This window comes from Molossus molossus, unplaced genomic scaffold, assembly GCF_014108415.1.
Source record: "Molossus molossus isolate mMolMol1 unplaced genomic scaffold, mMolMol1.p scaffold_m16_p_7, whole genome shotgun sequence".
Taxonomy (NCBI): domain Eukaryota; kingdom Metazoa; phylum Chordata; class Mammalia; order Chiroptera; family Molossidae; genus Molossus; species Molossus molossus.
This window is the reverse complement of record NW_023425401.1, coordinates 46,710,934-46,735,667: the sequence shown is the minus strand read 5'-3', so window position 1 is coordinate 46,735,667 and position 24,734 is coordinate 46,710,934. Positions and strand designations below refer to the sequence as shown.

The 24,734-nt window shown below is 39.0% G+C and overlaps 1 long non-coding RNA gene across 1 annotated transcript; it reads left to right on the top strand.

Annotated features, from left to right (window-relative positions):
- The first annotated feature begins 5,304 nt into the window (after positions 1–5,304).
- LOC118619941 lies at positions 5,305–12,329 on the top strand. The gene is made up of 3 exons (XR_004957348.1): positions 5,305–5,555; positions 6,843–6,923; positions 12,019–12,329. It is a non-coding gene; the product is annotated as an uncharacterized LOC118619941 (long non-coding RNA).
- Positions 12,330–24,734: the final 12,405 nt, after the last annotated feature.

The window sequence follows — 24,734 nt, the reverse complement described above, 5'->3', positions numbered from 1 at the left end:
GCACATGCCCAGGTTGCTAATCCCCAGTGAGGAGACTTGCAGGAAGCGGCCAATCGATGTTCTCTCTCATCGATGTTTCTATCTCTCTCTCTCTCCCTCTTCTTTCTTCTCTCTCTAAAATCAATAAAGACAAAAGAATTTTTTTTAATTATGACTACATTTGTCTCTCTGATTCATTTCTCACTCTCATGATATATTTGGAAATTTTTCCTTTAGGATTTTCAGAACCTTGTCAACCATTCTGCTCTTAAACTTGCCATTTCTAAGAAATAGTTCTTGGTGGAGTTTTGAAGTGTTGGCTTTCTCACCACTGTGTTCCTTAAAGAGAGCTGAAACTGACATTTTGAAAGCAAAATGAAACCCACACTTTAGTTGTATTTTAAAATTCGACAAACCACATCTTTCTTCCATTCATATAATTAATTGAGCTAGGTTTTAAATGCATAGTCATCTGTGCATGTACAATAAATTTTTTGGAAGTGAAAGCTCTCTATTATTTCAAGGTGATATAAAGGGGTCAATTTTAGCAATAGTAACTCCAAATTTGTCTTTTTAACCAACAGAGGTTAAGAGCCAAAAGAGCAATTCAACTGCGGTAGACAGCAATCTCTGATTTTTGGTTAAAGATGCTCTGAGATTAAGAATCTCCTAATTTTCGCCCTGGCCAGTTTGGTTCAGCGGTTAGAGCACTGCCCTGTGGTCCAGAGAGACCCGGGTTCGGTTCCCACTAAGGGCGCATGCCTCGGTTGCAGTTTGTCCCCGACACATTGCGGGTGGTAGGCACTCAATGTGTCCCTTTCACATCGATGTTTCTCTCCTTCTTTCTCTCCATCCCACTCTATCTGAACAAAAAATGGAAGAGTGTCCTCGGGCGAGGATAAAAAAAAAAGAATCCCCTCATTTTCTTCATAGAAAATGTTCTAAAATATCATTATCAGTCACTCACTACCACGAACTTACTCCCCCCAAATGAAATTCAGTTTGTGGACATCATGCATTATAGTTTCTAGTCTCTATGTCTTTACTTATGTTGTTGCTCATGTCTAGAATGCTAGACACACACACACACACACACACACACACACACTCTTCTTCAGAACACAGAGTGTCCTGAATCTATACAAGGAATCTATCCTTGATTTCTTCTTTCATTTGAATCGCAGGAAATTTTTAAAAGAGCTCACTGCTAGGACTACATTCTGGTTCAATTACATGTGGGTATTCTTTAAAGCTACCCAGGCAAGTCAACAGTATAGCCAAGGCTGAGAATCACTACCATAGCGTTTTAGCTAACTGTTCTTCCTAACAGCGATCCATTTATTGAATTCATCCCCACATTCCACTGCCACATTTATCAGAACTTCCATTTAGTCTTACCCAGGCCATATTTCTCTAGCTTGGCCGTAGATTAGTATGAGGGCATAGTCAATTACTTTGTTGAAATCCAAGGCCTCAATTAGTTGGTTATTGCTTTATCAATTTTCTAAAGTCTTTAAAAATAACACCTGATGATCCTAAATTACATGAGATTTTTCCACATTCAGCAAAACATCCACATAAATTAAATATTTTTCTTTCTATGAAAAGTACATGGATATTTACTAAATGATAAATATAGACATTATATAGGCCATCCCAGCCATTAAATGAGTTCTGGAATAAAGCTTTGAACCCCTGTTTTTTTTATATGTAAGCCATGTTCTTTCATGCATATGTAAATATATGCTAATATATTTTATACTCCTTATCCTGCCATCCAAATTCCACAGATAATGACAGTTAACACATGGTCCCAAATGATATCCACATCACCTTTTAAATAATTCAGTTCTTTTAGAAACTCAGTGTTCTGAAAATAGATAGATTTGTTTCTTTTATTGATTTCTCTTATTAGAAAATGATGAACAAAACACAGAAGCAAAACATTTTTCCAAGTGCTCCTTTGCTTAGGGAGATGTCTATACAAAAAGTCAGGACCCCTGACTGTTATGTTAGCACTGGCTCAACATAGTCTGTGACCTTGGGCAATGCTTTGACTCTTCTAGGATTCAGTTCCTTAAACACTATATAAAACAAAGATAAGGTTACAAGCTAGAATTCCTAAAAATATCGTAAAAAGTCAGTGAGATCGATGTATGTGTTTTCTACAGAAGACAGATAGGTGCACAATCAAGGGGAAACTGAGGAAAATTTAGTAAAGGCTCTATTTACAAAGTGTGTGCAGTGAAAAGAAACCAACAAGGGCTGGTAAAGCACCAAGGACCAATTAAAATAAGAATGAGTTACTACCTCTAGCTTTGAGGGGTCAGGAGAGAAATCTTTTTTAGAACCAGATGAAAAGTAGACCTGTGGAAGAGCGGCCTCAATTGCAGCCATAGGTAGAGAGACATAGCCATGTAAACCATAACTTACCAAAGAGAAAGCAGAGGATAAACACCTCCATCTCTCTCCTCTGATCATCTGCTGGCAACTCGCACTAACCAAACCTGATCCGACCCGCAGGTTGAGCAGCGAGGACTCTAGAGGGGGAGTGAGGATGAGGAGGGACAAGAGACACGAGAAATGGAGACAAGACAGGGCTCTGATCAAGTCTGTTTATTCTGGGGAGATCCACACTATATATAGGGCAAGAAGCAGAAAAATAAGAACATTTGTTGCCAAGCGATAAGTTTGTGGTAACCACCCTGAAGCAATTTCAGGTAAACATCCCGGGTGGAACAAAAGATAAACAGAGCATAACTGGCTGAGTAAATGGTTACTTAAAGGAATGCAGAAACATTGTATACAGAGGTATCCTGCCTTGGGGCAGGAGATGGCAGAGCAGATTGTAACAAAATGGATGCCATGCAAATAGTCTCCCACACAAACCCAACCACAGTTCAGAAGTGGGTCAGTGATACATCCTGCAGAGGTCACCACCTGTGACCGAGCAGGATGCAGAGAAGGACCCATCTGGAGGGGCAGTTGAAGAATAGCTGGCACAAAGTGAAAGCTATTTTAACCTAACATGTGTTCAGTAGTTGCTTTTAAAATGTTAAATGAAACACAATATAACCATGAAGCTTTCATTTTTTATGATATTGTAATAGTGGATACATGTCACTACACACTCACCAAACTACATAGATTATAAGACACAAGGAACCCTAATGTGATCTTTAGTCTTTTGTTAGTAATAATGTAGCAATATTGGCTCATCAGTTGTAGCAAATGTACCACTGTAATGTAACTAATTAAAAATAGGAAAACTGGTGGGGGTGGGTGTAAGGAATACAGGGAAACTGTACTATTTACTCTTTTTTTTTTTTTGGTAAATAAAAGTCTGCTTCAAAAAAATAAATAAAGTAAATTAATTTTTTAAAGAGTGCTCTTTTCATGATCAACCTCCATTGAAAATTTTCAGTCTTCCCCAAACTTCACCATGCTGCTGTACCCATGAAAATGAGATGACAATGATATAATGACCCTATGCCAGTGAGGTACAAGAAGTTAAACCCCCAGATTGAAGAAGCAGAAATACATCTGGGAAACCTCAAACTGCAAAGTGTTAATGGTGCCTTTCCTTTTTAAAATCTCCATTTGCCCACTCCTTGTTTTGCTAATTTAAAAAGACAACATTCTCCTTTGCTTCTCAGTGAAATTTTTACTTAAAAATAAGACAACTTTGCCTTATAAAAGTTTTTTTCATCTTGAATAGATTGGAGATGTACTTTGGAAATATTCTCATGATGTAATAATAATTATAGATATCTCCTGCTGATAAATCTTTTCTGAAACACAGAATTTATTAATGTATTTATATAATTTATAATTTTTAAGTAATCCTACTGATAATCTTTCATCAAGGTAAAAGAGAAAATAAAATGTTTTGGGGTTCAAACAAAAGAAAATACAACAGTGAAATATATTAAACTTAACATCAGATTTATTTTTATTTATTTATTTATTTATTTATTTATTTATTTATTTATTTATTTATTTTTATCCTCACCCAAAGACATTCTTCCATGTTTTGTTTAGATAGAGTGGGAGGGAGAGAGAGGAAGGGGGGGAGAGAGAAACATCGACGTGAAAGGGACACATAGAGTGGCTACCACCCTCACGACCAACCAGGGCGGGGGACAAGCTGCAACCGAGGTACACGTCCTTAGCAGGAATCGAACCCAGGTCTCTCTGGACCACAGTCTCTCTGGCTGACTCTCTAACCGCTGAGCCAAACGGGCCAGGGCAACGTCAGATTTATTTTTAAGTTTAATTTATTTCAATATGATTTACCATATTCTTATAGTAGGCAGTCTGAAATGCATTTAACATATCAAAATAATAAAATTCTACACATTATACAACAAATATAAAATTTTTGGTGTGCTTTTGGTTTTATTGATGTCTGACCCACTGGACTATAAGTATTTGTGAAATCCTCTTAGTGTTCTCTTAATAAGAAAGAGTTTACATTTTAAGCACAAATGTATTGGTTATTTATAATTAGATTAGAAAAAAATCAGGTAGAAAACATTATTTAAAAATTTTTTAAACACTAGTTACAATGTCTAAATGTCGATCCTTAATAAATGACAATAGAATTTAGAGATGATTCCTAATGCCACTAGCTGTGGGAACAAGTGTGGTTGTAAAAAATGTATAACCAGCTGTCTCTTTTCCAGAGCACGGGTAAATGTATCCTTCTCCTACCCTCTCCACGAGAGTCCCTGCTTACACCCCAACACGCTGCATTCCTGCCTCGGAGGGGGCTCAAATAAATAGTGTTCTCCACTTGGCCTGGCTTTTGTCCTCAAGGGTTGCAGGCACTGGAGAGCACAAGGTCCCCGTTCTTCGAGGTGCTGGAGTCTAGCCACAGCCTCTGAGCCGCTGGGGTGCCTCTGAAGAGATTCAGCATAAATGAGGGCAGTTCATATAGTTTATGACTTTGATAATTAGACCAAGTTATTAAGCACTGAGCAGTGTTTCAGATGTTTCCCATGCCTCCTTTTTTGTTTGCTCATGTGCATAAATGCAAGCATTGCATGGATAGAAATGTCTTTCTTTCTGGTCTTACCTGTGTTTGCGTGCACACCGGGAAGACCGAGGAGCCTTCTGGTTTTCCGTGGCAGCTGTTTGTGGTGCCTGCTGCCTTTTACAGATGCTTTTCTCATTTATATCTATGTGGTCACATTTCTTAGAAAAGCTTATCCCAAACACTTGAGCTAGTTTTATCTGGCCCCTGACTTCTCAGAAATTCATAACAGATTAAACCTTCTACAGGGTTTTAACACAGAAAAGTAGCAATTTAACTGTGTGTATGTGTATGTGTGTGTGTGTGTGTGTGTGTGTGTGTGTAGACATATATATATACCCTCTTCTTGAACTAATTAATAATTGCTAAAATAATATTTCAAAAACTCAATCCAGGATTTACCCTCTGGCCAAAAGGAGGCTGTAATTACAGTGGAGCCTTCTAAGAATTACTCAGAGTCCCTTATTCCCTAAGGAAGTACATTTTTTTGGCCAAGGATTTGTATTTTGTCAAATTAAGATGAACAACAACATCTTAGTAGGTAATGGGTTCAGCAACTACTTCACAATTTGTTCTTGGCAAGATCACCAGGGTTCTGGGACTCTCTAACACCCTGGAAAAACATTTAAGGGAAAGAATGCAGGATGCAGCCTGGAAACAGATTATAGTTCCCTCAAGTGAAGACAGGAATGTTTCTTCCCTGTTGCCAATGTTTGTATTTGTTCCTGTAAATCTTGAGAAATAATGAACAATGACTTCCAGTGGCAGTTATAAGAATTCGTCAATAACTTTATTTTTTCCCTGGTAAGGGAAACAGAAAGGAAAGAGGAAAAATTAATTTATACATAAAAATGTATACATAAGAAAGTAAAGAAAAATATGCATACCTACTGTATAATCACTCTTTGAGTGATTCTAAGGGTAATCACAAGCAACAAAATACATTATATAAAATAGTAGGGTAAAAGCAGAGGGAAAAATAATTTAATTTATTTATTTAGTGCACAAACACACACACTCGCACGCAAGTTATCCTAAAAAATCTTAGTAAGGTTTCATCATTTAATAACTTCAGAAGTTATTTAGAACAATGTTATTTCAAGGCTTAATTACGTTTTTTTGACACTTGTAGTTTTGTGAATGTTGAATAATACACTTTTAACTTTTAATTCCTATTTCAGTCAGCATTTGCCATCATCTGCATATGTAATCAAACAAGAGGAAAATACACGTAGCAACTAGTCATGAGAACAGAGTTGGGCTTTACAACTTCCTTCTTCCAGGGTCCAGTTCTAGCTCCTTGTCTCAACCAGCATTTCTGATCTGGTGGTTGTTCTTTACCTGGTTGGATCACGCAAATGTTATTTCTGAATTGTTATTAGTAGTAATAGCAGCAGCAGCTGCAACGGTGCTAATGAAAGAATGCCCCAGAATATACAACAGGCAGCCTCCTTGCTCCTAAATAACCAGAATCAATTATCCAGACATTAAACTCCTACTTTGTCCTTTAAGTGGCTTGAGGAGTTCAAAATGTTTCAGTGGACTTTTCAACTTCCAGTTGAATAGAACCGTCTTTTTGTGAGAACTGAACTCCTTAATCCAGCAGAGATCAAAATTACAGGAATGGGAAACAAAATTTTTAGTGAATACTTCAGTGAAGTAACAGGAAAAGGGGGGACGACCCCCACACTGATGAGAGCGTAGAAACAGAGTCATGTATTGGTTACTGTTGCTATCAGTCGTTCTCAGAATATACACTATGTCATGTTGGATAGCACCTCAAACTTGCAAGTTTTTATTTGTAAATTGTGGTGTTTTGTCCTCCCAGCAGGTAATGTTTCTTCAATGGAACATTGCGCCATTCCATCAGGACAGCGGCTCCTGGATGGTGTGGGACATGGTAAACCCGGTGAGTCTCATAGATATGAGTCACTGTCTTTGCTGTAAAATGAGCTTTTTGGTCAGCGGCCATATTATGTGGGATACCAATATAAAGAAGAAGGTACTCAGTAAATACACAGGTGGTAAAGCTGGAAGAAGTATTGTGGAAGAGGAAGTATAATTCATAGCCAAATTAAGTATATTTTCTAAAGGGAACAATTTTTCTCCTTCCAGGATGGCAGAGGTCCAATGTAATCATTCTGTCACTGAGTGGCTCACTAGTCCCACTAGGAAATGATGCTATATTTGGGGTCCTATTTGCTCTGTGCTGTTGGTTGGTTAACCAGACAGCAGTGGTATTTGCCACATGAGCTTTGGAATAAAAACTTGTGTTGTTTAGACTTCATTCTTATTCCGGTGGTTTGTTCATGAGTCCAGTGATTAAGCACTGGAATGACTAAAAAACAAGTCAACCTGATTTTCACAGAATGGGGTGTATACAAATATTATTGAGTGTTTTCTCCGTGTTGGTTTCATGAGCAGTCACATGCACTTTGCCTATTCTTCTGAACCATCAAGCTTCTCTCTTAGTCACTTAGCCTGTAATTATCCAGTCTTGGCTTATGAACTTGTATCCATCTGTACCTCTGGCCATTGCCCCGTCAAGGTAAAATTAAAAGTACGGTGTACTTCTTAAAGTTTTATCCACTGGGAAGGTTTTTATCCTCACAAACTTTATATGACCCTCCTAAATGGGGCTATAATACACTTGCAGTTCACGTCAAACTAGTAGCAGCCTATATCATCCAGAATTACCTCTAAACCAAATCTGAAAATATGTTTCTGCTTCAGACAACTGGTAACAGAAAACTACTGCCTGGGAGTCCACATGTTAGCGTTGAAGGAAAAGTGACAATGAGGAAGAAGTCGATGCTTTCAAAGTCTGAGTCACCAGCTTATGCAACTTTCTTGTGCTTTCATGACTTGTTTTAACATGATTTCATACGTCACTTCCACTTGATGATAGAGGGATGCCGGGCATGCTCATCTTTATGGTTGGAATGACATAACACCCAGATTGTGATGGGAAACTTAGGTAGCATGGTCAGCTTATGTCCTATCACTCTCAGAGCTGAAAAGCAAGCCAGGGGCTATTTCTTAAAAGGAGAAAGTTAACTGTGAAGGTACTTTAAAAAAAATCCCAATAGGTACTTTAAAAAAAAAATCATAGAGGTACATTCTATCACATACCTGTCAAGTCTTGCCCAGGATGCTATAGAGAAAACCTGTCTTCCACAGACATCTTGAGCACTGACTGAATGTGCTGTTCATAAATTCTAAATGGCAAAGCAGCGTGTAATTTGGTCCAAACCAATGACATCACTTCCTCTTCTTGAGGACCCCATTCAAAACCAGCAACTTCAGGTGTTACTTGGTAAGTGAACTGTAGGATACTGAAATGTGGTATATGCTGTTTCTAAAATCAAGAGCTCCATCAAGAATTATGACTCTTTCTTGTGGTAGTCTAAGCAGCAATAATATTTTTTCATTCTGGATGGGGTATCTTGACATACCCAATACATCCCATTGGACCCTAGAAAATCTACCAAGGTCCCTGAATTCCCATCATCATTTTCTTCATCCTCTGGTACACGTGTTTTAACAAGTCAGTTGGGATGAATGTGATATCCTGTGTGATGGTTCCCTGTAGAATCGATGATGACAGAAAGCAAAAGAGTTGATACAGCCCTAAGGTAAGATGACAAAAATTTACTGCTAAATAGCTATAGCCCAGCTCAGCCTATGGACTGGATTCCTGGTCAGGGCACATGCTCAGGTTGTGGGCCAAATCCCCAGTAGAGGACATGCAGGAGGTGGTTAATCAATGTTTTCTCTCATCAGTGTTTCTATCTCTCTCTCCCTCTCCCTTCCTCTCTCTCTAAAATCAACAAAGAAAAAAAATAATTAAATAAATAGCTGTAAAATAAGTACTTAGAGCTGAGTTAGTTTTACTTTGATATAATTGATCTGGAACAGCAGCTAAAATTAGAGTCACTACATGACTAATTTCATGACAATCAAATTATGTTCTACAAGATCCACATATTTTCTAAATGAGAATGTAATTTTTTAAAAATTCATTTTTCCTGCACTTTTCAAATATTTGATAGTGGTAAAAACCTCTGCAATTGCCCATGATTTCGCATTAATTTTCCTTTATGTTTTGGTAGAAAAGAGCATTTCTCAGCTCTCGTTTTCCCATTCTACTATCGTGGTCCTATCCGACAGGTCGGAGAGCCAGGACAGCTGGCTATGTCTATCCCAACTCTGCATACAGCATAAAGGGACAGGAAGAATAAGCACGAGGTGTCCGAAGGATATTGGCCAAAATTCCATATATTATCTAATCACATTGAAGCCTTACATATTATTCATGTCAGTTCAGGACCAAGATCAGAATTTTTTTTAGAAATTTGAGGCATCCCCGGCATTCCCATTATTTAGTATATGGTCACCCTGGTAAATGGCCTCAGTCACTCTTTGGAAGACTAACAGGAGTATTTATAGTATGCATGCATGGCAACTTTTTGTTGGGATCTTTCTCAAGAGAAACTGCCTTTTCTTTATCCAAAGGTTTTGGATTTGTGAACTGGATCAAATTGGGGGTTTGAGTGAATTGACTCTTCGTTGTAGGGACTTAATCCAAATCTCTGATCGTGAGACCTATACTTCTTATTAAGCATCCAGATCAAGTACATGCTATGAAAATCAAGTAAAATTTAGTAGACTGGCCAATTATCAAGACTTAGACTCTCAGTCAAGCTACTCTGTTCCACCCTCTGCCTTTACAGTAATTGTGCCTCCCTGTCTCTGGGAAATGCTGCCACTTGGCTTCTGCCGTTTTGAGATGCCTCCACCCTTTAAACCCAGGGAGTCTATTTCAGTGACAGTATTTCACACAGTATTCCCCAGCCTGAAAGAGCAGCTGCCACCATGCTTTCCAAAGATGCTGGAAACATCAACATGCTCAACGCTTTGATGAAAAAAGTGTTCTCTACACTCTCCTCAGGATAGAGTCAGGGCATATTTGTGAATGTTTCCTGTGATTAATGCTCTCCAACATTATTATTTCCTTAAGCTTTTAGATTCATTAGTCTACACTATACTAAGGAAGTCCTGGTACCTCATACTTACTATTATTATTCTTTTGTTAGTCCTCACCCAAAAACAGTTTTTCCATTGATTCTTAGAAAGAGTGAAAAGGAGAGAGAGAGGGGGAATGAGAGAAAAAACATTAGTGTGAAAGAGACACATCAATTGGTTGCCTCCCACACACTTCCTGATGGAACCAGGGATGGAACCTGCAACCCAGGTATGTGCCCTTGACCAGGAATCAAACCCCCCACCCTTGGTCTGCATTCTGACACTCCACCACTGAGCTACACTGGCCAGGGACCTCATACTTATTTAATATAGGTCACTGATATGTTCAGAGTTAAGTCAACAGACTGGGTGAACTGTAGGAGTCACTCCTTTCTGCTTGCAGTAACACACTCCAGGATGTCTGATAAGGACACTCAATCAGTAATCCAGTCACATTTATAATTAGTTTTGTTTTGTCCTGTTGTAAAACCCTTAGAAGTATTTTTACCAACATTCCAACATTCTTCCCTGGTTTCTGTGAATAACGATTTGGAAACCATTGCATTGCTTTTTTTTTTTTTTTTTTTAAACAGGTATGCCATCTTCTCCTGGATTAGACTTTGTAATCACCCCCAAAATCCTGTGCTCAGCTTCCAATTACAAATCTGGAAGCAATAATAAGTGGTGTGGGTGGGTCTTGAACAGAATTGGTATTGCCTTATAGGGGATGTATCACTGAAGTAATTTAGAATCACCAGGCAAAGTGAGACTAATGTCTTCGGACAGGGGCTGATGGGCTGCTTCCCATGCAAAGTCAGGATCAGAGGAAGTAGGCAGTTTAAACCCCTCAGATTCATTGAAATCCATTGGCAAGTGTCCATTCCAATTCTTAAACTTCTACTTTATTCTAATCAATATCCCAACTTTCACATAAGAGGAAGAACATTGCTAAGAATTTCATTTGCCTTATAGATATGTGACTCATAAAAATCAAATCTTATTTCTGGTTCTGTATTTTGCAGCTCCATATCTATAAGTTACTTAAAAATGTGTTGATGTTTTTAAAAAGCAATCTCGAAAAGATTTTGCTTCTCTGATTGTGCCATGAACTTGCCATCAATAGACACTTTATTTCCTACTCACCATTTTTTTTCCTTTGGACTACCAGTATTCTGTTTTTCACTTATGATGAAGTCTTATGCCTTCCAATGACCAATCCCAGATTCCCTCCTGTGAAAGTTTGTTTCCTCAATCCATGTTCTTATGTCATATATTGTATTGGATGGGGTGTGGTCAGAACACACACTAAGTATGATAACCAGGTAGGGATTTAACAGAGAGAATTAGGACCTTACAAAACAGTGGAAAATCTGGGTTGAGTGAGGTAGCCAAGATCTGCTAGATTCAAAATTGTGAAGTGGGGCATTTCAAGAAACTGCTTTGTCTTTCCTTAGCTCCCTTCAGTATCCAAGTGGGTGACTCAACAGGAAAAGTGAGAAAATGCTGGAAAACTGTCCATTTGTTCTTTCATAACCCTATACACCTATTTACTACTGCCTATTTAATAATGCTGTTTCCTTTCCATCTTCGTGTTAGGAGACCTCTCCATGGGCCTCTCCCGTTTCTGCTCATCCTACACATAATGGCACTGACTGACTTGACTGCAGACTGTCTTTTCTAGGATGTTTAAGTAGCAAAGGGTCTTGGAAGACAGAGATATTGTCTCCATCTAGGGCAAAGTCTGGGTAGGATGACCACTCGTTTAAAAAGATTCAGGTGCCCTGGCCAATTTGACTCAGTGGTTAGAGCTTCAGACCAGAGAGTCCCGAGATCAGTTCCTGCTAAGGGCGCGTACCTCAGTTGCAGTTTGTCCTTGCCCTGGTTGTGGTCGTGTGGGTGGCAACCAGTTCATGTGTGTCTCTCTCACGTTGATATTTCTCTCTCTCTTCCTCCCTCTCTCCCTCCCGCTCTATCTGAAGACAGATGCAGAAAAAGATCCAGGTGCCCTAGACCGAGGGATCCAGTCTTCTAACCCACCCCACTGTGTGCGCAGGTGTCACCCAACCCTCTTTACATTGTTCTGTGGGATCTGGATCCTGCAGAATGAATGCAAATACTGATTCTGTCTTCTACTGTTGCCCTGAATAAAGTTCTTTAGACCTGACTGAGGAATTTCACTCTTCTAACAGCTTCCATAAAACAGTGACAGACTAATTTGTTAACTTGCTAGTAAGGTAAAATTTCAGATCCTTTCAGTTCTTGATGCTAAATTTCATATCTCTTAGGATGACCTATGTTTTCTGCAATACAGAAAGAAAGTAGAGAAATAAGCAAAGATAATGTTGGCTGTCCAATTTCTCACAAAATAAATAAATAAATAAAGCATCCAACAGCTTTCTTTAAACACTAGTGTCAAAAATACTTTACATATTTTTAGTCATTTTATGCTTCATTAATTTCATCTTTTATCTTTATTAAATACTTATAATTTTCATTCACAATGTCTCATTTATATATTTATTGCATAATTGAATTCTTACTCCCTAGTAGGTTTTGAGTTTAAGTTTATGAGCGTAATAATCATTGTCTATATCCTATTGGGATTTTTGTTTATTGTTTTTGTCTAACTGCTCAAGTTAAATGTCTTTCTTATTTTTAAATCAACAATGGTTTTAGTTACATCTCATATTCTTTACATGAAGTATCCTTATTTTCATAAATTTCTGAGGTTTTTTTATAATTTAAATTTTTATTCTAAGCAACAATTGGAAGGTATTTTAGTGACTCTCTGCTTTAATTTTTAAATGTGAAAGGTATTTGCACATAGTGCTTGTTATGCCAAATGTAGAGGAACAGAGGGCATGTTCTCTGCAATAACACAGTAAAAAATCATTGGTTCAAAGCATAGTACACATAAAAATACATAATGTTTTAGGAACAAATATTTTAGGCCTCTTTTCTTACTCTAATCCTTTTTGATTCTTGTATTCTTTTTTTCCCAACATTCTTTGGAATATAAATTGGTGTAGTTTCTAGTGGGAAATGAAGCAGCATAAATAATTAAAGGTAAAATATTTTCATATTATTTGATCAAGAAATTGTACTTCTAACACTATATCATAAGAAAATAATTGTACATGTTTATAAACATATATTCAGGATAATAGTTGTTACAAAATTATTTCACTAGTGAAAAATTAAGAACAACCCTATGACCATTAATAGGTACTTGAGTAAAAATAGATAAACCCATATATTAAAATTCTATCTTTCATTGAGAATAAAGACTTAAATATAAGTTACAAGAAATAGAATAGTGTTTATGATAGGGGATCCTTGTTATGTGAAAAGCAGACTTTGTTCCAATTTCCAATTAAAGTATGTACATATATTGTAGTTATGGATGCATAAAAAGTTTGAAGGTTAAAAAATAGTCACAAACATGTAAGGTAAAACTTAGGGTATAAAATCAACAATGTGGTAATAATTATGGTAACAGATGGGCATTTGAATTATTGGAGGAAACACTGTGTAATCTATGTAAATGTCTATCTGTTGTGCTGTACACATAAAACTAAGACACATAGTATTAGATGCAAACTGTAATAAAAAATAAAATAAAAATAAAAAAGAAGTATAAAGGTTTTTACAGAAGTAATAAGGTTTATACTAAAATGGTATTAGTTATTTTTCTGAGTGTTTTGAGTATAGGTGACTTTTTTTCTTTGGCTTATTTTCTATATTTTCCAAAGTTTATATACTATTTGTGCAATATAAGAAACATTAACAATAAAAGTTTGTTCTCTCTTTTGTTGTATTTTCCATCTGTAAGTTTCTAGCTGCTACTAATGAAGATAGAGATAGTTAAAAGAGATAGAGTATATGGATTAGAAATGCTGCTAAAAACCTACAGAGACCTCACCAAATGAAGATTTTGGTTTTTTAAAGAAAAACTTCATCTAAGGAAACCCCAAGTTCACAAGTAAGGTCTCCCATGATGTGCCACCTGCATGAATAATCTGAAATGCCTTGAGAGTGATAAAGCAATGGTGTTAAAGAATGTTCTACTTTTAACTTAACTAGTGCTAGATTTTAATTATGGGGAGAAGGTAGGGTCATGGCACTTCTCGGTAACAAGTTTCAAGGAAGAGATGTACACAACTAGGAAAATAGAATCCGAGTCTTCTCTGCTTTCATTGATAGGAGTTAATAAGAGAATAATCTGAGGACTCTAATGAATACTGATAGTCTAGGATATACAATGTAAAAATGGCATGGATATTTCCCTTCCTGAGGGTGGATTTTCTGTTTTTAGAGCATTTAGGAATTATTCTAAGTCTCCATTGTACGTGAGAGGGCCTAACTGGGGCTCTTACCTTTGCACTTTCATCTTTTACAGCATCATTTCCTGGAATCCTAGTCTTGATTTCTGCTGGGTCAGATTCCTCTGGCACCCATCCATATACCAGAGACGTTATAAGCTTTCACTTGATTCCAACATTCTCAACATTCTTTCTTAATTGGATCATTGACATTCTCTACATGGACGTTAGACACTAGCACATCGCGTTTCATTTCTTTGAAATCATGTGTCGCTCTGCCACCCGTCCATAAACTAGCTTCTGTGTTGTAGTTCAGTTCATCATAGAATTCTATCCCAAAGATCTCCCTAATATCTTTATCACTTCGCCATGTTTTGTTGACTTAATGACTATTCTTGGTTGTATCAGAAACAAAACCAAACCCCTTAATCTCTTTATATACTTGTTCTCTTTGCAGAGAGAATAGTTGAATTAATTTTAAAACATAATTTTAGAAATAAAAAGTTACCTGGTACATCTCATTTTCAGCTGAAATCAATCAGTAACCAAAATTATCAACTAAATACAAGACGATAGAATATCCAATGGTAATTATATTTCCTTTTATTCTGACACCTTTTTTCTGAAATGGAACAAGATGTTTCCCACACTCTCTCCCACTTGACTTTTCAACAATAAAATAATTTCTTCTAAAGAGTCTTGTGCAATCTCTCTTCTTAACCTTTCTACACAGATGGTTCCATTTGTCAAAGAAAATCCAGAGTCAGATAGTAGTTGAAGCTATAAAAATAGATTTTATTCAGGAACTAGCGCAATTGGAGAAAAGAGATCTCAGTATAGAACTGGGCTCAATTCTAAATATAACAAGAAACAGTAGGAATTTATAGCCAAACTGTGTGCTGGGGAAGGCGCTCAGTGGATGAAAAATGAGTAGGGGAAGCAAGAGGGCTGGGGGTACTGATTAAATCAATCTAACAGGATTCTTGCTGAAGGCAGGCCAAGGCGATCAGACACTACTTGGGGGCTGATGGAGGATGAGGAATATGGTTAGATATCAATGGTAATCAGGTATCAAGGGTCAGGATTCTGGCTAAAATGACTTACCAAGATTCTTGACAAAATTGGGCTCTTGGAGGGCTCAGAAGAACCTGACTAACGTTTGGTGAAGGACAGAAACTTTGTCAGTTTTTCCTCCCATTCTTCTTTCCTTTAAACAATGTAAGTCCGTTTGGTTATTCTTTTTGTTCATTAAGAACCAACTGCAATATGTGTTGGGAGAGTGCAAGGGACCTACAGCAAGAGAAACTGAGGAAGAAGGTCTAAAGCAGTCGAGCCTCCGGAACTTTCAAATCTGACCGCCAGAATTTTCTTCCTCACGGGGCTCCGAAAGAAACTGTCTGAGGTAGGAATAAAAATGATCAGGCTAGAGACAAAAGAGATGAAGGAAGGAGGTAGTCTAAAAGCTTGAGGGAAAACACTGAGCATGTGTGTGGTTTTTTTTTTTTTTATCTCTACAACGTGACTGATGAAGCACAAGTCTTAGTATCCTTGGTACTTAGCCTTTGATCTGATCAGCTTTCCCAGAATGTTCTCTTCCAATCTTCTCTCTGATAGGTACAGTTCTGGGAGTTCAGTGGAGAAAACAGCCTGGGGGCTTAGCCCTGCCTGCAACATACATCTAGTCACTGTACCCCCACATTCTGCGTGACAACAACATTGTCATTCGTGACGGTTGATCCCCATTCCAAATACCACTAGTCTTACCTTTTCCAAGAAATAAATTCCTTGTCTTCAGTCCATTGGGTTGGAGAGGGCGGGGATTGGAGCTCAAACTGCTTTTCAATTTCTCACTTTTCAGTTTCCCACCTTTTCCTTCAGTTTAGCTTCTCTCCTAGTTCTAAAGACATAAGGTGCAACCTATTGCTAATTCTGTTGATGACTCTGCTTTAAATCAGCGGCTTTCTCTTCTCAGGTCTGCTCAGTAAGTTACCACAGGTCCATCTGTTTTCCAGCTTGCAAATGCCTTCCTGTTGGCTTTGTAAATGTCACAAATTGCCAGGACTATAAATCTCAGTTCTTTTATCTCATTTATACTGCTTAAAATCTGCATTCTTCTGAGATCCTCAACTGGTCATTTCAGGTCATACTCCTAGGAGTACAGTCCTGAGCTACCCAATTTGTATGCAGCACACCACGGACTGTCACCAAAGGGTTGTAGGTGTGCCATGAAGTGCAGATCACGTTAGTCCTTGGGGTGGTCAGGCAAGGCCTGGATGATCTCCAGAGACCCAGGCCTTTCTTCCTGAGTTCTATAGACACTGGCTCAGAGAGCAAGCCTGACAGTGTGCCCTAAGTTCCTCTGAGCAGTGAACACGTGAAACATCCAGTACTTACTGCTCCGCAATAAGGAAGGAAATTCTCTACTGTTATAACCCATTGAGATCAACCACACTTGGACACGAGGTTTAAGGTTTACATTTGGTGGAACTTTGTTTTCCTGCACAGGGTCTGCAGCCTCTCTGAGCGGAGGAGAACTGCAGCAGCCAGCAGCAGAAATCAAGCCCTTTTATAATCAGGGTTAAACAAATGCTAGCTAGGAAGCTTGTGACAGAGACGGGTATCAGCGGTTAGCCAGGTGCAATACCTATTTTCTTAACAGTTATAGTTTTACGGGGTAAAGGGAGCTTCAGTTTCTCCCTACCAGTTTTTTACAGAGCAAGTAGGACACTAGCCTTGGGGAAGAGCAAGCAAGCAAGTACAGAAGCGGAGGCAGTTAGCGATAAGCAGGAGGGAGCAGAGGTGGGAGGGAGCTGAGGCGAAAGGGAACTGGGTGAACTGGGTCAGCATACATCTACTCTGCTATTTATTTTATTATCTAAGTTCTAAAAACTAACAATTTTGCTTAGAGGATAAATTCATTTAGTGGAGCATCAGGCCAGCTGGTATTTCCTCAGGTTGCCTCTGAAAGCTTCATAGTTGGCCTTTTGTTTATTTAATCAGGACGAAGGGATAAGACCAAGCCAGTACATTCCCCACTGTTTTTCAGGGAAATCAAACCATTGATTCCAAAATGTTTGTGCCCACCTTCATCGGAATAAAAGTAGACCTGTGGAATTATATAAATTAGAATACATAGTCCAAAATGATCATTATGTGAGTTAATATAGGGAGTCGGTCTGGTAGCGTAGGCGAACCAAGTCCCTTCTGGGGCTATAAGTAATCTGGGACCTTTGTCTTCTTGGAGGTCCTCTGGCCTGGAAGTGATGACTCCAAAAACGGCAACCTGCTATCTTAAGAGCTTTCTGAGTGGCGAGGATTACAGGCAGAGAACCAGTCCATCTAGGTTCCAATGAAGCAGGCTGAATTTTCTTGACCCAGATCCAGTCTCTGGGTTGAACACGGTGGAGATCTGAGTCCCCTGGAAGAGAAGGCTTAGGGAGAGAATCTCTTATTATCTGATGGTTCCTCCATTGGATGAGTTGCAGAACCTGTAAGGACTTAGGAAAATAAAGGTTATTTAGTTCGGTTAGGGCTTCTTCAAATTTGAGGAAGAAGTGGTGGTGGTCTCTCATACATTATTTCATAGGGAGAGAGACCCTTAATATAGGCAGTATATCAGACCCGCAATAGGGCAAAAGGAAGGAGGCTGACCCAATTTTCTCCTGTCTCTAATTTTAATTTAGTAATAGTCTCCTTTAGTGTTCGATTCATCCTTTCTATCTGTCCTGAATGCTGAGGGCTGTATGCATGGTGTAATTTTCAAGTAATTTTTAAAATTATAGCTGAGGCTTACGTGATCTGGGTGATGAACGCTGGGCCATTGTCAGACCCTAAGGCTAAAGGGAGGCCAAATCGGGGGACTATTTCTGATATTAGGATTCTAGCTATTGTCTGAGCTGTCTCAGATTTAGTCGGGAAGGCTTCTGTCCAATCTGAAAAAAGTGTCAATAAAAACGAGGAGGTATTTGTAACCAAATTTCCCTGGAATTCTTTTAGTAAAGTCTATTTCCCAATATTCCCCTGGGTCCTGTCCACGTAGTTAAATCCCCAGTTGAGCATTTTCTTGTCGTCCTGTATTTATTTAAACATAAGTAGGGCAGTGGGCCGCAGTTTGCTTGGCATAATGGTGAAGACTTGGAATGTAATAATCTCGATGAAGAAGTTCAACCAGTTTAGTTCCCCCTAGGTGGGTACTCTGATGAGTCTTAAAAATTAGATCTTGTCTATCTCGTCTTAATGCCTCAGGTAATAGAATTTTCCAATCCGGAAGTATGTACCAACCGGAAGAGTTAATGTTTCCTTTTAGTTTAGATCCAAGTTCCTTTTCCTCTTCTGTACAAGAGGGACCTTTAGGGAGATTTCATGGAGGTAGCACAGGTAAAATCTGGAGAGGCCCCACTGGGTTTTTTTGGGCGGTCTCTCTTATAGTCCGATCTGTAAAAGCATTTCCCTGGGCCACCAGGTCATCGGTTATCTGATGTCCTTTACAGTGAATGACAGCAACCATTTGAGGCAGCCAGATGGCCTCTAACAGGGCTAGGATTTCAGCTTTGTTTTTAATTTGTTTTCCCTCTGAGATGAGGAGTCGCTGCTCCTGATAGAGGGCCCCATGTACATGAGCAGTAGCGAATGCATATCTACGGTCAGTGTAAATGTTTATAGTCTTTTCTTTTCCCAACATAGGGCTTGTATTAAGGCTATAAGTTCAGCCCTCTGTGCAGAACTCCCATGTCCCAGTGCCTGTGCCCAGAGTACCTTATCTTGTGTTACCACAGCAGCTTCTGCATATCTGGTGCCATTTGACATGAAGCTGTTCCAGTCTGTGTAGAGATCAGCATCTGGGTCCAGCCAGGGTGTGTCTCTGAGGTCTGTTTAAAGACTAGTCGAGGAGTCCAGGACCTTGAGGCAGATATGAACAGGTTCTGCTGGGTCACCTTCAGGCAGCAAGGTGGCAGAGTTTAGTAGTCTTTAGGAATTTAATCCTTGCGGGGGTTTAACAGGAGCACTTGATATTGGACAATCCTGGCTGGGACATCCATCGTTCAGGGGGACTCCTGAATAGGGTTTCAACAGCATGGGTTGCTATAATTTATAAATCTTGTCCTAGGGTCAGCTTAGAGGCTTCCTTTGGGAGCAAGGCTTTAGCCGTTATGGTCCTTAAGTAGTGTGGCCACCCAGAGGCTACTGGGTCTAGTCTCTTACACAGGTAGGTCATTGGACGTTTCCTGGGACCAAGGGCCTGTGTGAATACTTCTTTAGTAATTCCCCGGTTCTCAGAGACAAATAACTGGAAAGGCTTATTAAGGTCAGGTAGGGTCAGGGCCGGGGTGCTGATGAGAGTCTCTTTTAGTTCTTGGAAAGCCTTTTTCTCAGTTTCAGTCCAAGTTAAATCATGTCTTTCCCCCTGTACGGGTGTATAGGGGCTTTTCAATTTTTTCAAATCAGGGTATCCAGAGGCTGCAGTACCCAATTGCCCCTAGAAATTCCTGGACCTGTTTCTTTGTTTGTGGTTGGGGTATTTTCAGAAGGGCCTCAATGTGGCTTGTGGAGAGGGACCATTTTCCTCCTCTCAGTTCATAGCCTAGATAGGGGGCATTCTCAGTGCATAACTGAGCTTGCCCTCAAAACCTTCTAACTTCAGTAATTTCCTTCTAACGTCTGGGGCCGACTGGGTAACAAAAGCAATATTAATAGCTCTCCTGTTATCAGGGGCTTCCTGGTCTATGGGTGTAAATAGCCGGTAAGCTTCCATCAGATGCTCTAAGAAAGCAGCTGGTGGCTCTCTTGGCTTCTGAATAGTCTTGCTTACCTTAGATAAATTAGCTGGTTTCTTAGTGGTTCCCCAGATGTCCCGTAATAGAGTCAGGCGTTATTGTTCAAGAGCCTCCTTACCTTGGGGATGTGGGTAGCCGGTGACGAAGACAGTCAGGATAAGAGGTGGGTTCTCCTTCTGGCCTGAGAACAGCCTCAGCTGCTTCTCAATAGATTCTATCCTTTTCTTCAGAGGTGAGAAGGACCTGCAGAAGCTGCTGACAATCATCCCAAGTGGGCTAGGGGTGTGAAACACAGTTTCTAACAGAGAAATTAATCTTTGGGGTTTTGTCAGAGAACGAGGGGTCTTGTTTCCAATTATACAGGTCATTAGTGGAAAAGGGAACATATATCATAAAAGGCCAGGAGACAACAGAATGATGAGTGATTCAGGGGTTGGCACTTCAATGGTTAAACAGTTTGCCTGTGAGAATGTTAATCAGCCTTGTAGAGAGGCCTTGAGACCTAAGAAGCCAGTACATCCAAATACATCATATCTACTCAGACATTGGGTCCTCCCATACACAGGGGTCACACAACTGAGGCTCTGAGAGAAGCCTTCCCTGCCGGCAAGGCAGGAGAAAGGGGCAAAGAATCATCATCTTTTTTATTCTTTCATGTCAATTTTTTATCTTCTATTATTCATAAATCCTAAATCTTTATTATTTTTATAATTTTCTTTTCATAAAGCCCTTTTCAGGGGGAGACCCAAGTACATCAGAAGTATCATTTTATTTATGCTATAGTAACCATAGCTCAGATCCATTTTATTTTTATTTTTCTTTTTATATGTGAGTACATTGTAGCACCATGAAAGAAAAAACTTTTTTAGTTAAACCAAAAAGAGCTTGATCTTCAGGCCTCTGGGGCTTAATCATGTTCTTTCTTTAAATAATCCAAGCATGACTTTAGAAAATATCTTATATTATATGCCCCTTTAAAGTGAGGACTGTTTGTATAACCCACAGCATTAGCAGAGACCTATATATAAGAGGCATTCTATGCATCTGCTAAGTGAACAAATAATCACTCTTAGTAGTGTGTATGCTCTTGCATTTGGAGTCTGCTGTCCCCTTACCTATACTCTAGTGGGGAAACAGACTGTGTTAGGCCATCTGCACTGATTTTGTTTCCTTTCACAAGGAGAGAAAACAAATCTTTGAGGAATTCCAGGTCAAGAAAAAGTTTCTTAAAATTCAAATCCTGGGAAGGTTGTCAAACATATTTGACCAAAAGATTATATAGTATTATTACTAAATAGTATTCAATGATTTATTCATTTTAAGTGACAATGACAGATGTTAAACATAAACATAGGTCAGTGAAACTTCAGTTCTTATTATTAAGAAAATGGGTCTTTAAGGAATCAAGTACTTGATTAACATAACATAAAACTATTTCAATAATATATATAACTTTTGCTTCCCAGGCAAATATTGGGGGAAAAAACTTTTTCCCTTTTAACAGGCTGAAAAAGAACCACATAGATTCTATATTAATTTATTTTAGATTCATGTATCTTATTAAATTTATTATTTATTTTATTTATGATTTCCTTCTAAGATGTCTCTTAATAAATCTTTTAACTTTCATAAACCTTTTTATCCTTTCAGAAATAACCAGTTTTAGAACAATTTTTTAAAAAGAATATATATATATATTTCTATATCTTATATTTTCTCTCATCAAAACCATATAATTTCTTTTTAACTGAATCTGAACTTTTAACTTTTAGAAATGTTGAATTTTTTTTGACAAGTACAAGTAATTAACATTCCTCAGATTGGCAAATATATTCATATTTTCAATAGACATTTTTCAAATCAATAGATCATTAACAGATCCAAATTCATCTTCTAACTTTTCTGTAATAAGAACCCAAAGTAGGCAAACCCAGGTTAATTAACATTTTAGTATATCCTCAGGGGGGTCCTGAAAGATGAGTATAATTTCCCGGGGCGGGGGGGGGGGGAAGGTGCTGGGAGGAGTTACTGTCCTTCAGGCAGGCTGAGGCATTGTTAACAAAACTGTTTTGCCTTTCATTTGAACCTCTGGACACTGACATTTCTTAATATAATTGGGTTTGTCAGTAGTTATATCAATCCAAATATCAATATATGGCATTTGTTCCAGGTGACCAGGGCTCCTGTATATTTTCTGACGGACCATAAAAGCCAATTGCAAATTGAGACTACCTTAGGCAGGCCATTCAAGTTCACAGAGTGTTCTCAGGAAACCAGGATCAGCAGGTTTTCCAGTCACAGGAGCACTTAAAGAAATCAGAAAAGTTATTCAAAAGGCACTGTAAGGGGGTGTGGGCTTTTGAGTCTCCTTGGCCCATTCTGTGGAAAAATAATAAGTCGACACAAATGACAGATACAAAACAAACAATAAAGAACACAGAGCCAAAACCAAACTACCCAAGGAGGGTTCAAAGCCAAACAACCCAAGGATGGTCCAGAAACAAATGACCCCAAAAGGGTTCCAACAGCCAGTCACGGCATCTCGTGCCGACCAGGGGAGTGACTGTACCTTGGCGTCCCGCCAGTCAACAACCCCGCCAAAATCTCTGGAGAGAAGCCAAAGAGGGAAACTAAAGACCGCAGTCGCTTAACTAGAGGACGACCTCCTGACAAAGTTATCAGCCCCAAACCAAACGCCTGGATGCCTAATCACAACAAATGTAGAGGCAGAGGGTGTGGAGGCTTCCTCCGCCTATGACCGAGGAGGTCGACCCCAAGGAAGGGGGACTTTGTGGTACATCTTGCTGGGGCCTCCAAATGTTGTAACCCATTGAGATCAACCACACTCGGACACCAGGTTTAAGGTTTAAATTTGGTGAAGCTTTATTTTTCTGCACAGGATCTGCAGTTCTCCTCAACTCAGAGAGGCTGCAAACCCTGTGCAAGCAAATAAAGCTCCACCAAATTTAAACCTTAAACCTGGTGTCTGAGCATGGTTGATCTCAATGGGTTACAACATCTACCATACTGCATGTTGTGTGTCCCAGGTGCCCCAAGAGCATCCCAAGAGCATGGTATACAGACCAGGGTCGGGGGAGGATCTAAAACTGTCCTCACATACATCCGATGGTTCTGCTTATTTTGCAATTCAGGTGTGTTTTTAGAGGCGCCTGAAAACTAGCAGCTGGGACACAGCCCAGGCAACATATGTGTACTCTGCAGAAGATTCCCTATTATTTAGAAAATTTTATTTGAAGAAGTTTAAATGGGCCTTGGCTGGTTTTTCTCAGAGGTTAGAGCATTGGCCTGCGGTCCACAAAGACCCGGGTTCGGTTCCCTCTAAGGGCATGTACCTCGGTTGCAGTTTGTCCCCGGCCCTGGTTGGGCCATGCGGGTGGCAGCCACTCGATGTGTCCCTTTCACGTCGATGTTTCTCTCTCTCTCTCTCTCTTTCTTCCTTTCTCTCCTTCCCACTCTATATGAATAAAAAATGGAAAAATGTCCTCCGGTGAGGATAAAAAAAGAAAAAATTAAAATGGATTTGATATCTATTATAATTACCACAAGAATTTTTATCATTAAATTACTAATGAAAGAAAAAATATGTGTAATATCTTTTAAATACAATTTCAATAGTCCCAAGTTCTAAAATAGTCTTAAAATATATTAAGGTAATTTTTCGTGTATCTGTATGAACAAAGAATTTCTTCGATGGTGACTATCAAGTATTGAAATAATCATCATTAAAACGTCTCGACAAGGAGGCCTTTCAAGCATAAAACGCAATATTTAAAGTATTTTTAACAAACATAAGCTCATTTCTTATTAAAAATTTTCAACAAATGTTATTTTCAGGTTTCATATAAATTCAATATTTAAATCCGCACCCCCCCCCCAAGCTTTGTATTTTATTTCCTTTTGTGTAGACTGTTCTGAGTTTCTACCAAGCTCAGAATGGAAGCTCTTGACTCCCTGTACAGAAGTAAGGGTGGAAGCAAGTTTGGTCAGAGGAGGAGGATGACCCCATTGGGTACAGCTGAGGTCTCAGCTGATCCCACGTGGAATTCTGGAACTGTGATTACCTTTAGAATTGTCTGAAATTGATGGAAAGGGCTGGGCCTGTATACAGTAATGCCCCCACAAGACTACCGGTGGATGTCTGAAACCAAACCGTATACTATGTTTCTTCCTATACAAACTTCCTTTTCACTTAAAAGAAAAACTTTAAGGCTTCTCTTTGGCATTTCCTAATGGCCATTATCACTACTCTTGTGCTCGAGGCCATTAAGTAAAATAAAGTTTACTTGAACACAAACACTGTAGCACTGTGACCTTTGATGTGATAACCAAGACCGATACTAAGTGACTAACAGGCAGGCGCTATGCAGTGCGGTACACTGCGCAAAGGGATGATTCACATCCCAGGAAGGACGGAGTAAAACAGTTGGTACAAGATTTCACCACGCTACTCAGAATAGTGCGCAATTTAAAACTTATGAACTGTTTATTTCTGGAATTTTCCATTTCACATTTTTGGACCGCAGTTGACCATGGGTAACTGTAACTGAGAAAAGCAAAACCACAGATAAGGGGAGGCTA